Genomic DNA, 12,954 nt, shown 5'->3' on the forward strand with positions numbered 1-12,954 from the left:
CTAACGATATCTCAGTGGAGCACTTTCTATGTCATTAAATACTCTTAGTCTTTTAAAACATTAATTTAATGATTTCATATGACATGTAGAATGTATCATACTATATTTAACCATCCTTAGGTTTATTTGCAGTCTCTATTTTAAATGGTGCCACGATGAACATTCTTAGGGAGTAGGTTGGAGGTTTTTTTCTCCTTTTCACTCCTTATTTTTCTTCTTTCTCCATCGTTTTTGGAAAGTGGTATTTTGGTAAACTGGAGAACAGTGATAGCTTTGATATGCTAAACGCATCAGACTTATCCCAAGGAAACCTGTTGATATGGTTTGGCTGTGTTGCCACCCAAATCTCATCTTGAATTGTGACTCCAACAATTCCCACCTGTCGTGGGAGGAACCTGGTGGGAGTTAATTAAAACACGGGGGGTGGGTCTTTCCCGTGCTGTTCTCGTGCTAGTGACTAAGTCTCACGAGATCTGATGGTTTTAAACAGGGGAGTTTCCCTACACAAACCCTTTCTTTGCCTGCCGCCATCCACGTAAAATGTGACTTGCTCCTCTTCGCCTTCTGCCATGATTCTGAGGCCTCCCAGCCACGTCAAACTGTAAGTCCATTAAACCTTTTTCCTGTATAAATTATCCAGAGTTGGGTATGTCTTTATCAGCAGCATGAAAATGGACTAATACACCTGTTAAGGGTAGCAAGGAATGATGCCATGAGTAAAAGATGGAATCAGGCGGGGTGCAGTGGCTCAGCCTGTAATCCCAGCACTTTGGGAGGCCGAGGCGGGCGAATCACCTGAGGTCGGGATTTCAAGACCAGCCTGACCAACATGCAGAAAGCCCGTCTCTACTAAAAATACAAAATTAGCCGGGTGTGGGGGCGCATGCCTGTAATCCCGGCTACTCAGGAGGCTGAGGCAGGAGAATTGCTTGCACCTGGGAGGCAGAGGTTGCAGTGAGCCTAGATTGTGCCATTGCATTCCAACCTGAGCAACAAGAGTGAAACTCCGTCTTAAAAAAAAAAGAAAAAAAAAAAGAAAAAAAGATGGAATCAGCCGCCGAGTGTGGTGGCTCACGCCTATAATCTGTAATCCCAGCCCTTTGGGAGGTCGAGGTGGGTGGATCACAAGTTCAGGAGTTCAAGACCAGCCTGACCAATCTGATGAAACCCTGTCTCTACTAAAAATACAAATATTAGCCAGTAATCAGAAGTTAAAACATTCATTCCTTAATCTATTCATCAAATGGCTAAGAAGTTTCTAAAATGCTCTCTTCTATGGAATATAAAGATGAATGAGATTTGACCCCTAACTTCAAAGAACCCGTGATCAAAATTTGTGTCTATTTGTGCATGTGTGTGTGTGAATGACAGAGAGATACAACAGGTAATTATGATATAACACAATAACTGATATACAGAAACATGAACATTTTGCTTGATCCTTAATCAAATCCCTCATCTCAGTCTCTTGTTTTTACCCACTGTTCCATGCGCCTAATAAAAATAACATTTGAAAATATCAACAGGGATATCTAACTAGATACACATTCATGTCCTGTGTTTTACAGTATGGTGTGCATCCTACATGTACAGGGTTGATTTTTCTACCTCCCTGAGATAAGCTCCCACATTAATCTGCTATGGTGCTTGTTTCCTCCCTTTTTCAGTGGTTCAAAGAATAACAAGCCAGACATCCTTGGCAACTCAAGTTATTTCAATGTATAAAATCAAAAGATGTACTGGTTAGCTACAGACTGCTGTTTCTTAACCCATTCAGAAAGATGAGGGTAGCCGGGGCGCGGTGGCTCAGGCCTGTAATCCCAGCACTTTGGGAGGCCCAGGCGGGTGGATCACGAGGTCAGGAGATCGAAACTATCCTGGCTAACACGGTGAAACCCCGTCTCTACTAAAAATACAAAAAATTAGCCGGGCGCCTATAGTCCCAGCTACTCCGGAGGCTGAGCCAGGATAATGGCGTGAACCCGGGAGGCGGAGCTTGCAGTGAGCCGAGATAGGGCCACTGCACTCCGGCCTGGGTGAAAGAGCCAGACTCCGTCTCAAAAAAAAAAAAAAAAAAAATGAGGGTCACCAGCAAAATTTCTTTCATTTTACATTGTCAATATCTCTGTTTTAATCCGTAGTCCTTGTGGAAGGTGGCTGTTGCCTGTTATACCTTGTGAGGGAGCTTAGCTAATCAACCCTTATTAATTAGTCACTAATATGGGCTATGTACCAACAACTGTTTTCACTAAGTGGTGGCAGCACTAATTGATGGGGCATAATGAGCCCCTCCCGAATTACAAAGAAACATTGCTCCTTACCCTCTGTAGATGATCCCTTATAGATGAAGGGCTACCAAGGGAAGGCTGGAACAAGCATGGGATGGCAGGGTCTAATTTGTTTTTAACCTGCTTTTAAGAAGTTGCTTAATTAATATGGGATTAACACATTTGAAGGCTTGAACAGGTGCAAACACACACTTGTAACCAGCTGTGTAATTGACCGCAGTGCAACAAGCCAGGTCTGAGCATGCAGACCTCAGTAATCACCTGCTGACCTCCTATCTGTAGCTGTAAAAAGACCTGTTCTTTTTAGTGCAGGATTCCCTGAATCTATCTGCAAGGCCATGTATGTTGGGATGAGTTGAAATTTTTGGTTTTTGAGCAAACCTTCGTAAATGGGTTCATCTCCACATATGATACCCCAGAAACATTGCTGCTCCCCTTTTCTTGGTTTGTTTCTGTGGCCTTGCTAACAATCTGGGGAATCTTGTGGATGTTGTACAGATACTCCTTGCCTTCAAGGGGTTACATCTCAATAAACCCATTGCAAATTGAAACTATTATAAGGAAAAAATGCATTTAATACACCTATAGGTTTATCAAATGTCATAGCTTAGCCTAGCTGGCTTTCGACATACTCAGAACACTTACGTTAGCCTGCGGCTGGGCCAAATCATCTAACACAAAGCCCATTTTACAATAAAGTGTTGAGCATCTCATGTAATTTACTAAATAACATACTGAAAGTGAAAAACAGAATGGCTGTATGAGTACTCAAAGTATGGTTTTTACTGAATGTGTATTGCTTTTGCACCGTTAAAAATGAAAACAAATTGTAAGCCAAACCATTGTAGTTGGGGATCATTTGTATATGCTGTGGGTAAATAGGTCTCCAGGCTTAGATCTCAAAGAATTCCAGAGTTCTAGGAGCCTTTAGGAATAGCTACCTAGTCCAGGGGTTGGCAAACTGCAATGTGGAGCCAATTCAGCCTGCGACTTGTGTTTATAAACCAAATCTTATTGGAAAACGGCCATGCTTATCTATCCATGCTGCTTTTGTGTTACAATGGCAGAGGTGAGTAGTTGTGTCATTGAGCATATAATGTGCAAAGCTGAAATTACTGGCTATCTGGGTCTATACAGAAAAAACTTTCCTGACGCTTGAGATCAAGGGTCCAATCCATACTATATTTTTCAGCTTTTGTAGTAAAATTAAGTAAATTGCCCTTTATAAAAAGTGTTTTCAAGGAGCTCACTGTCTAGCAGAGGAGATGAAATACCCAAAATATGTGTAAATTCTTTCCAAATTGCTATTTCTTCTTATGTGAAATCTGATTTTTAAAAACTTCACTTCTCATTATTTTTTATTTTCCTGCACAGTAGATTGGGATCTAGGCTTAAATCTAGTTCCTATTCAGTCTGTGTCACCATACCTTGCATCAGTGTATCACATATTTGTTAATTTGTTTATTATCTGTCTTCCTCTATCACAACGCAAGCTTCACAAAAGAAAAACTTTACATTTCTTATTCACACATCCCTAGGGCCTAAAATAGCAACCTGAAATATACTGGATGCACAAAAAATTATGTGTTTTATGGAATCTAAGAAGCCATCAGTTGTAAGCTGTACCATTGTTTTATATACCACTAGGAAAGAAAAAGCACTGGCAATTAATCTGTAACACATGCTGAGTCTCCTTGATTGAAAAATACATCCTTGTTCCAGAATTGTTAAAATGTGAAACAATATGCACCTTAAAACAAATGAAGAAGGAGAATTGTCCAGTAGGTGGGAGAAGTGGTGATTTTATAATGATTTTCAAGGCTTAGCTAACATTTCATCTCAGACCAAATCACAAACATTTATTGAGTAATTGCTTTATGCAATATTCTGGCCTGGTGCTTCCTCCAAATCATCCCTTACCATAGCACCTTGGGGAACTCCTTGGTGCACATCCCCCAAGCTATAGAGACTCAGAGTCTGATGGGCCAATTTAGGACTTAATTAATACTCCTTTTATTGCTCACCATTGTTTCTAATGACATAGTCTTTTCTCCACAACTAATTTATAAGCCCCTTGAGCACACGAACTGGTTTTTTAAAAAATGATGTATTTTTCACAGTGCTTTCACTTTCTATTACCCAGGGAGCACTGGCAATATAAGGGCTCGTGGGATTGAATCTTAAGTACAGAGAAAACCTAAGAATGCTTTTAGATAGACAGATAAGAGACCAGTAGAGAAGCACAGATTGAAGGTATGTGTGAGAAACGTTATGCAAGGAAAAGATAATTGATGACATACACTTCCAGAGGGTGCTGGTGAGATTGATTCAAAAGCACAGGGCTAGGGCACTGAGTAAGGAGAAAGAAGTTGCAGATAAAGGATAAATGAACAGGAATAAGAAAGGCCTTCATCATTTAAGAATCTGAAAGAGACAAAAAGGTAAGGAAGGGACTAAATGGGAAGAAAGGGAGAAAACAAACCTTTTCTAATCTCATTAGCTTCACTCTTCCAATGTCCTCCTCACCTCTTCTCAAGGCTCCAGAGAATTCGTCTCCAAATGAAGCCTATTCTCTCTTCTTTCCTGTTAATACTGCCTCCTCTTCTCCCCTTCTTCTTACTACTTTCCCTCCTTAGGCCTACTTGCATCTTCTTTCTTCATCAATTCAAGGCTTTCAATTGGTCTTTCTTAGTAAGACATCTCTTTCTAGATTTAGACATATTTTAGGAATTATGAGGACAGAAAAGCAATGCAGGGGAATATGAGGAAGAAGAAGCCTGTAATTTATGAATCTTTTTTTTTCTTTTTTTACGTCTCCTAGGATCTTTACCTAGACCTTTCATTTAATCACAGACACCTTACTTTAAAATTTTGGATACCCGTCCAAGGGCTCACTAACAAAGCTATCGCATGAATTCCAGTCTCTCTGGTTTCAGAACCCATATACTATGCTGACATTTTTATTTTTATAACATCATGTTGCCTTTCTATAGAGGTATTTCCTTCTAATTATGAAAGGTTTGTGCTTATGTATATTCTTGTGTTTAATACCTAGTTTTCATTACTTGAAGAGCTTTTGGCAAGATTTAGTACTTTTTAAACATATTTAATTGCACAAGTAATACAGGTCCACAGGAAAAACAATTCAACAATCATGATAGGCAAAATGAAGAAAATGAAAAATTATCCAGCATCCTTTGTGCCATGGCTTTCAAAATCAGTAAGATGAAAACCAATCCTCCTTCATTACAAAGTATTTTGAATAAGAATATAAGCTTAAGTGCTTATTCAGCAATAGATAGACATGGACTAATAGCTCAATGGCCTAACATTTCATCCCTGGACCAAAGCATTAGTTTTAGGCCTTCTTGTGTGGGATCTGTGGATTGTTTTATTTTCTTTCCTAATGAGCAATTCGACTAAAGGATCAGGTTTAATTATAACTAGAGTCCCTTTCTGTTTGTACATCACTGCAGACCTAATTGTAGGCTGGCATCCCTGCTGCGGCCTGAGTGGTCATTAGCTTGCTGATAATGAACTATGCTTGTCAACATGGCCTCATTAACCATTGTTTTTTTTTCAGCAACATGGTTGTAAGGGTTTGAACTTGTGATTGAGGATGTGCTGGACTCATCGTGCTGAGAGAAACTTGTCCAGTTACGTGGTTAGAACCAAAGACTTTTGGCTCAGACAAGTGATGCCATCCAAGGATAACTGGATCTATGCTGCAGCCTCAGGAATGTGACATGTCAGGAAGAACCCTGACCTGAGAGTTAGAGAGTGAGATTCTTATCCCAGCTCTGTAGCTGTGTAGCCCTGTGACTTTGGGCTAATTGTATCACTTTCTGTCCTCCAGTTTTCTCACCTGAAAATAAGAAGGTTCTACTCAATGATTGGTGAGATAACTTTTTGTCAGTAAAAATAATTTTGCATGATGCTTGTGCAAACATTTTTTTCCTTTTTTTATCAGTGATTTTATCTTCTTAGGTTATACACTAGAGGGCAGTGGTACATTAATATTATAAACTATGAATACACTTGGTACTGCACTCAGCTGAAAGTCATAGACATTTGAATTAGGAAGGGACCTTATCTATTTCTCATTCAAAATATAGGAAGCTGTTCTGTAGTGTCCCCAACAGATATTCTTCATGACCCTGTTGAATATTCCTAGTGTTGGGAACTTCGCTACTTCGCAAGGCAGCTTTTTTTTCTTGTTAGTTCTAGTTATTAGAAAGTTATTTCTTCAATTAGTGGAAAACCTGCTTTCCTATAACTTTTATCGCTGGTCTTGCAACATGGCAGAAAACTGTATCGCCTTCTTGTAATGGCATTTCACATAATTTATAGAGTCGTATTACTGAATAACTATATTTACCATTTATTGATAATTAGTAATTGTAAATTGTAATTTATTGAGTATCAACTATGTATCAGCATTGTACCAGGCATCTTATTTACATTATTTTATTTAATTCTCACAATAAGCTCTGAGGGAAGTTTCATCTTTATTTATCTGTATTTTACAAAGGCTCAGATCAAAACCATATAACTGGTAAGCCATGTAGGTGGGATTTGAACCTAAGTCTGATGAAAACCCCCTGCCATTGCTCACAAAACACCTCCTTTTATAGAGGTGAAGACATAAGACCCAGAGAAGGGAAGCAACCTGCTTGAGATCACACAGTAAATAGGAATAGAGTAGGAACCAGATTCTAGATCTTTGGAGAACACATTCAGTTTTTCTTTGCCCTACAGCAAAGACCATTGTTATTTACTTCCCCAATCCTCTTTTCTATATGTTAAATGTTCCTGTTTCCCCTCATTTTTATTCCGATGGTTTCTTTGCTGTCCTGTCATGTCCTCTGAGTGTGCTCTTAATTTGCTGCATCCTTTCTTTCTTTTTTTTTTTTTTTTGAGACAGAGTCTCACTCTGTCACCCAAGATGGAGTGCAGGGGTGCGATCTTGGCTTATTGCAGCCTTGACCTCCCAGACTAAGGTGATTCTCCCACCTCAGCCTCTCGGGTAGCTGGGACCACAGGTGCACTCCACCACGCCTGACTAATTTGTTGTTGCTGTTGTTTGAGACAGAGTCTCACTCTGTTACCAGGCTGGAGTGAAGTGCCAAAATCTTGGCTCACTGCAATCTCTGCCTCCAGAGTTCAAGTGAGTCTCCTGCCTCAGCCTCCCAAGTAGCTGGGACTATAGCCATGCCACCACGCCCAGCTAATTTTCGTATTTTTTGTAGAGATGAAGTTTTGCCGTGTTGCCCAGGCTGGTTTAAAACTCTTGAGCTCAAGCGATCCACCTACCTCAGCCTCCCGAAGTGCTGGGATTAAAGGCATAAGCCCTTCTTTCTAAATTATAAAACTTAGAATTCAAAACAGTGCTCTGTTTGAGCAGGAGAGAAGTCACTGAGTGTATTTCCTGTCATTTGGACTTAATTTTCTATTAACATTGTCTAAGGTTGCACTAATATTTTAATATAGCGTTGGCTTATTTCAAGTATAAGGTCAAACATACTTCTTGTTCCTTTTAGTTTTATTTTTATGAAATATAAGAACAAGACAGAGTGGTCCTGTTATGTTCCTATTGGTAGAAAAAAACTCCTCCCTATCTGATGAAGAGTCTTTCTGAATTGATAATAACCTAGAGTAAATTTCTGGGTTCTTAAGATATTCAAGGCATATGAACATGAAAATACTTGCATTTCTGGGATGATGATTGGATTCATTTTATATGTCAACATCCATGGTTGTTTTTGCTTTCCTATCAGAAATGCATGCTTGCTGTGTGTTGTAGACATTCACTGCTGTTTCCTTCCTGCCTATTATCTTCTGTCATAGCATGACTTTGACGTCCTTTTAAAAAAGGCTACGTGCAGCCCAAGAGGAGCTGTTGATCAAAGGGGCCCTGTCCTTGTCTAGCCCAGAGTTGGGCATACGAAGCAATGCTCTTTGCCCCAGGACTAGAAATCCTGAATCTAGTGGTATGGGATGGAGAATTAGCAGTGACTGATTCATCCTGGTAACACCAATGCCTGACTTTTCAATATTTCCTTTGATCTGTGAGCCAATAATTTTTAAATATATATATGCATATATATCTAATTTTAAAAGTTAGAATCAGTTTCTGATGATTGCAGCCGAAGCAATCCTCACTCATACATTAATCTTTGGGATATATTTACTTTTTTTGAAATAGCCTTATCAGAAATTTCTACCTTTTCATGACATAGCAGAATAGCTCATCTATCCAACACAGTTTGTTAATCTAGTGTATCTATTACAGAAACTTTTCAAACAATTTTTGGGATGACAGTTTTTAAACTATGTTTTCCACATCTAATACAATAGATTTGTTCTGAAAAACTAGTGAGAAGTGAAATTTCATAAACTGACTTTCCTAAGGGCAATTGCCGGTCAAAAAAAACAAAAAACAACGTTGACATCCAGTGTTGAATCATTTTGAATGAGGCATCTCTTTCATGTGGGAAAATTCCAAATTCATTTATAGTTTTATTCCTGACTTTCTGAGCTTCAGATTCACATTCTCAACTTTTTGCAGGAAATATTCACTGGATTTTTAAAAGGCATATACAGTTCCATGTGACATCCTCAAACCAAATTATTTATCTCAAAGGTCAGTATCGAGAATATCATTTGCTACATTATAAATCACCTCTTTGATGGTCCAAGGTGGAATTTTCTCCCTGTTTTCAGTACAGAGAAGAAATGAGCTTTTCCTAAGTCACTGACTTGCTCTGCTCTCACGGACCCTGTGGCTCTTCCAGAGTTGTGACTATTAATACAAAGACTCTTCGAGCCAAAATCATGGCCTCTCTGGCCCACTTGTGGCTTCCACTTACTTTTCTATCCCTGTTTTTCTCTGGCTTCATGGTTTTCTTTCTTTTAAACATTTTTATCTTGTTATTTTACCTTCCTGTATAGTATACATTTTTGGAAGCTTCTGTAAATCTTTTTTTTTTTTTTTTCCCCCCACTGGATAGTAAAAACTAACCACATGGACTGGTGCCTTTTTTCCACCTGTCTTTTTCTGTTGTTTAAAATTCATCTCGTTGTTAAAGGCATCTTTAAGCTGCCTACCTCTGAGGCTTAAAACTTGGAGTCATTTAAAGTGCTCTCTATCCTTCGTTCTCTGTGTCTGGTTGTCCTATTCTCAGAAGTTGTTCAGTTGTACTTCCATAATATCTGTTGCAAACTGGAGAAAAAATGGAAAGGTGGTCATCTGTCTGGAAAATTAGGGGACAGAATTTGAAGATATGTAATGAACTCCATCCCTCAGATCACTGATCTTTTGGTAAAATGAGCTGCTTTCCCCCCAGTCTGTTCTATCTTTTACCTTCTTACTATGATTATTCTACTTGGATTAATTAATTATTCATTACCAGTCATCTGGATGACTAAAATTATTATATAATTGATTTTTTTTTTTTGTCTTTAGACCAGTGATTCTCAAACTGGAGCATGCATCCATATTCCCTGAAGGACTTGTTAAAACACAGATTTCTGGGCCACACTTCCAGAGTTTCCCATTCAGGATATCTGGGGTGGGGCCCAAGGATGCGCATTTCTGGCATGTTCCTCAGTGCTGCTGCTGCCCTGGGGACCACATTTTGAGAACCACTGCTCTAGACTGTCCTCTTCTCCGTGCTACACGCTGCTCCCAGGGTATAGTTCTTAGAGGAGTGCTACTTTTCTCAGAAGTTTTCATTGCCCTTGCATTGTTTATTGAATTTATTTTCACATGTCAAATGTCCTGCCTTGTATTCAAGACCCTGAATGATCCTAATGCAACTTGTCACTTTCATTTCCTTGTATTTTTCCCTAGTCTTGTAGTACTTTTTCTCTTCCTTTCCTAATCTCTGCTTATTGATGATCCACTCATTCTCTAGGGCTCTCCTCAAATCACATCTACTTCATGAAGCCTTGCCTGATATTGCCAGTTGCCCACTTAAAGTCAGCCTTCTTTTATTCTCTTACAGTGTTTTCAGCATTATGCCTTTAATTATTAGTGTAGTTGTCTTCTCTCTTCTACTGAATTTAACAGACTCCAAAACAAGAAGCAGGGACCTCATGCCTTATACATGGAAGGTCTTTAATAAATTTGCTTGAATAGCTACTGTATAGAGGTTTTAGGGTAGGGACATAGAGGGTGAATGTTACTATAAAACAGTTGTAGAGTTTTCCTGAGATCACATTTTTGTGCTAAAAATCATATCATTGCCCACTGTCAGTAATACAAGTGAAATATTTCACAAAACATACAATAAGAAATTAAGACTTAAAGACCCCACATTATCTCATCATACCATGAGATTTCAACTGAATAGTAATTTTTGTCTCATCTTGATTATTGCCAAAGTTTATTAATTAAATATTATGACCAGTTTATGGACCAAATTATATAGATGAAAGTCTGTCATAGGAGTACACCCTACACTTGCCAATTTGTAAATAATAAAATGTTCTCTTTATATGCAGAAAAGTGAATAACTATATTAAAATAGCCTGGCCACAAAACACTGTTTCTGGTGCATTAATAGGTGCTGTATGTATAAGGGGGTTTTCTATTATATCAAATACTTTTAGAAAATTCTAGATTAAACTATGTTAAATCTTATTGAAGACTCCTCAGAGTCCATATGTGCTAATATGTTGTAGGAATCTTTAGAAGGGGGCATATAATATTTACCACTTTTCAAAGTTCTTTTTTTTCTTGGTTTTAATTATTTTATTGTACATTTTTTTTTTCTTTTTGAGAGATGAGGTCTTGCTATGTTGACCAGACTGGTCTCAAACTCCTGGCCTCAAGTGATCCTCTCACCTTGGCTTCCCAAAGTGCTGGAATTACAGGTGTGAACCACTGCAACCAGCCTATTTTATTTTATTTTAATTTGCAGAAAAGTTCATCATGATAACTTTCCTTACATCACATTTTGGGAAGTTAGGTACAAAACTGTGTTTGTTTGGAAAAGAGGCAATTGCCATTGCAATGACCTGAAACAGGCAGCACTGAGCCTTAGATGTGTACGTGCCTTCACCCATGATGAAAATGAATCTCATGGTAACAACCCTGGGTGCACAGTTAGTGGATTTCTTTCTTTCTTTTTTTTTTTTTTTGAGACGGAATCTCGCTCTGTTGCCCAGGCTGGAGTGCAGTGGCGTGATCTCGGCTCACTGCAAGTGTGTTGTTCCTGATGTCATTCCCTGCATTCCTTTGAGGGGTGGGGTTGTAGGAAGGTGGGTATGTGGATTGGTATTAATACAGTAATGCATGTCTTTAGCCATTTCCTACTGGTTTTCTGGATTATCTGCTCTACACCTAGATTATCTACTCTACACCTCATCTCCTTCTATCTCTTTTCCGACTGTCAAAGAGAAGAAAAATGCTTTTGCATACTTTGTGAATCTTTGATTAAGAGGGCAGCAGCAAATTCTAATCTCTTTGATCTCTTTACCTTTAACCAGTCTTTTTGGCAGCATTTTCTGAATCTGGTAGCATCTTCTCCCTTTTAAATCTATAGGTTGAGTATCCCTTATCCAAAATGCTTGGGACCAGAAGTACTTCAGACTTCTGTTTTTTTCAGAGTCTGAATACTTGCATATGTATAATGTGATAGCTTGTGGATGGAATCCACGTCTAAATACAAAATGTTTCCTGTACACCTTATACACATAGCCTGACAGTAATTTTGTACAACATGTTAAACAATTTTGTGCATGAAACAAAGTTTTGACTGCATTTTGACTGCAACCTGTCACATGAGGTGAGGTGTGGAATTAGCCCCTGTGGCATCAATGTTGGTGTTCAAAAAGCTTCAGGTTTTGGAGCATTTCGGACTTTTTTTTTTTTTTTGAGATGGAGTCTTGCACTGTCACCCAGGCTGGGGTGCAGTGGTACGATCTCAGCTCACTGCAACCTCTGCCTCTCAGGTTCAAGCCATTCTCCTGTCTCAGTCTCCCGAGTAGCTGGGATTATAGGTGTGCACCACCACACTTCGGTAATTTTTGTATTTTTAGTGGAGACGGGCTTCACCATGTTGGCCAGGCTGGTCTCGAACTCCTGACCTCAAGTGATCTACCCACTTCGGCCTTTCAAAGTGCTAGGATTACAGGTGTGAGCCACCATGGCTGGCCTGGAGTTTGGATTTTCAAATTAGGGACACTCAACTTGTACCAACGTCTTCTTTGATGTTGACTTGCTTCCAGTTTGGATCTGGAATTTACTTTACCATTGTCTTAAAATAAAATGTAGTGTGGTGAAATATTTTTGAACTATTTGTTGTCTGAGTACCCAGAAATGATACTATATCTCTTTCCAGGAATATTGTCTCACAATTTTGCTAATTTATTATCCTATATCCCCTTGCCATTGCTGTACTTGACTCAGAGATCTTCTTTCTGAATCCTACAATCAATGTCGAGATGGCCACTACGATGTATCTGTTCCCCTTAATCATGGGGCTAAGGAGCATTTACGAAAGTCTTATAATTATTTCTTCTGACGTAGACACGAGGTCCTCTTTCATCCATGTTCCAACTGCTTTAATCTCTTGTTGGGGGCACACACACTTGTCTTGCTGATTGATATTTGAAGCCCTAGGCATTAAATATCCATAGTGAACACTTTCTTCTGGTTTGA

The 12,954-nt window shown here is 39.0% G+C and overlaps 1 long non-coding RNA gene across 1 annotated transcript in view; it reads left to right on the forward strand.

Moving 5' to 3' along the window:
- Nucleotides 1-512: 512 nt before the first annotated feature.
- Nucleotides 513-12,954, forward strand: part of LOC105740232 — a 154,619-nt gene continuing 142,177 nt past the window's right edge. The window contains exon 1 of the long non-coding RNA XR_001116252.1: nt 513-601. This is a non-coding gene — a long non-coding RNA (uncharacterized LOC105740232). The remainder of the gene's footprint in view (nt 602-12,954) is intronic.

The sequence above is a fragment of the Nomascus leucogenys genome, chromosome 8, assembly GCF_006542625.1.
Source record: "Nomascus leucogenys isolate Asia chromosome 8, Asia_NLE_v1, whole genome shotgun sequence".
NCBI classification, from domain to species: Eukaryota; Metazoa; Chordata; class Mammalia; order Primates; family Hylobatidae; genus Nomascus; species Nomascus leucogenys.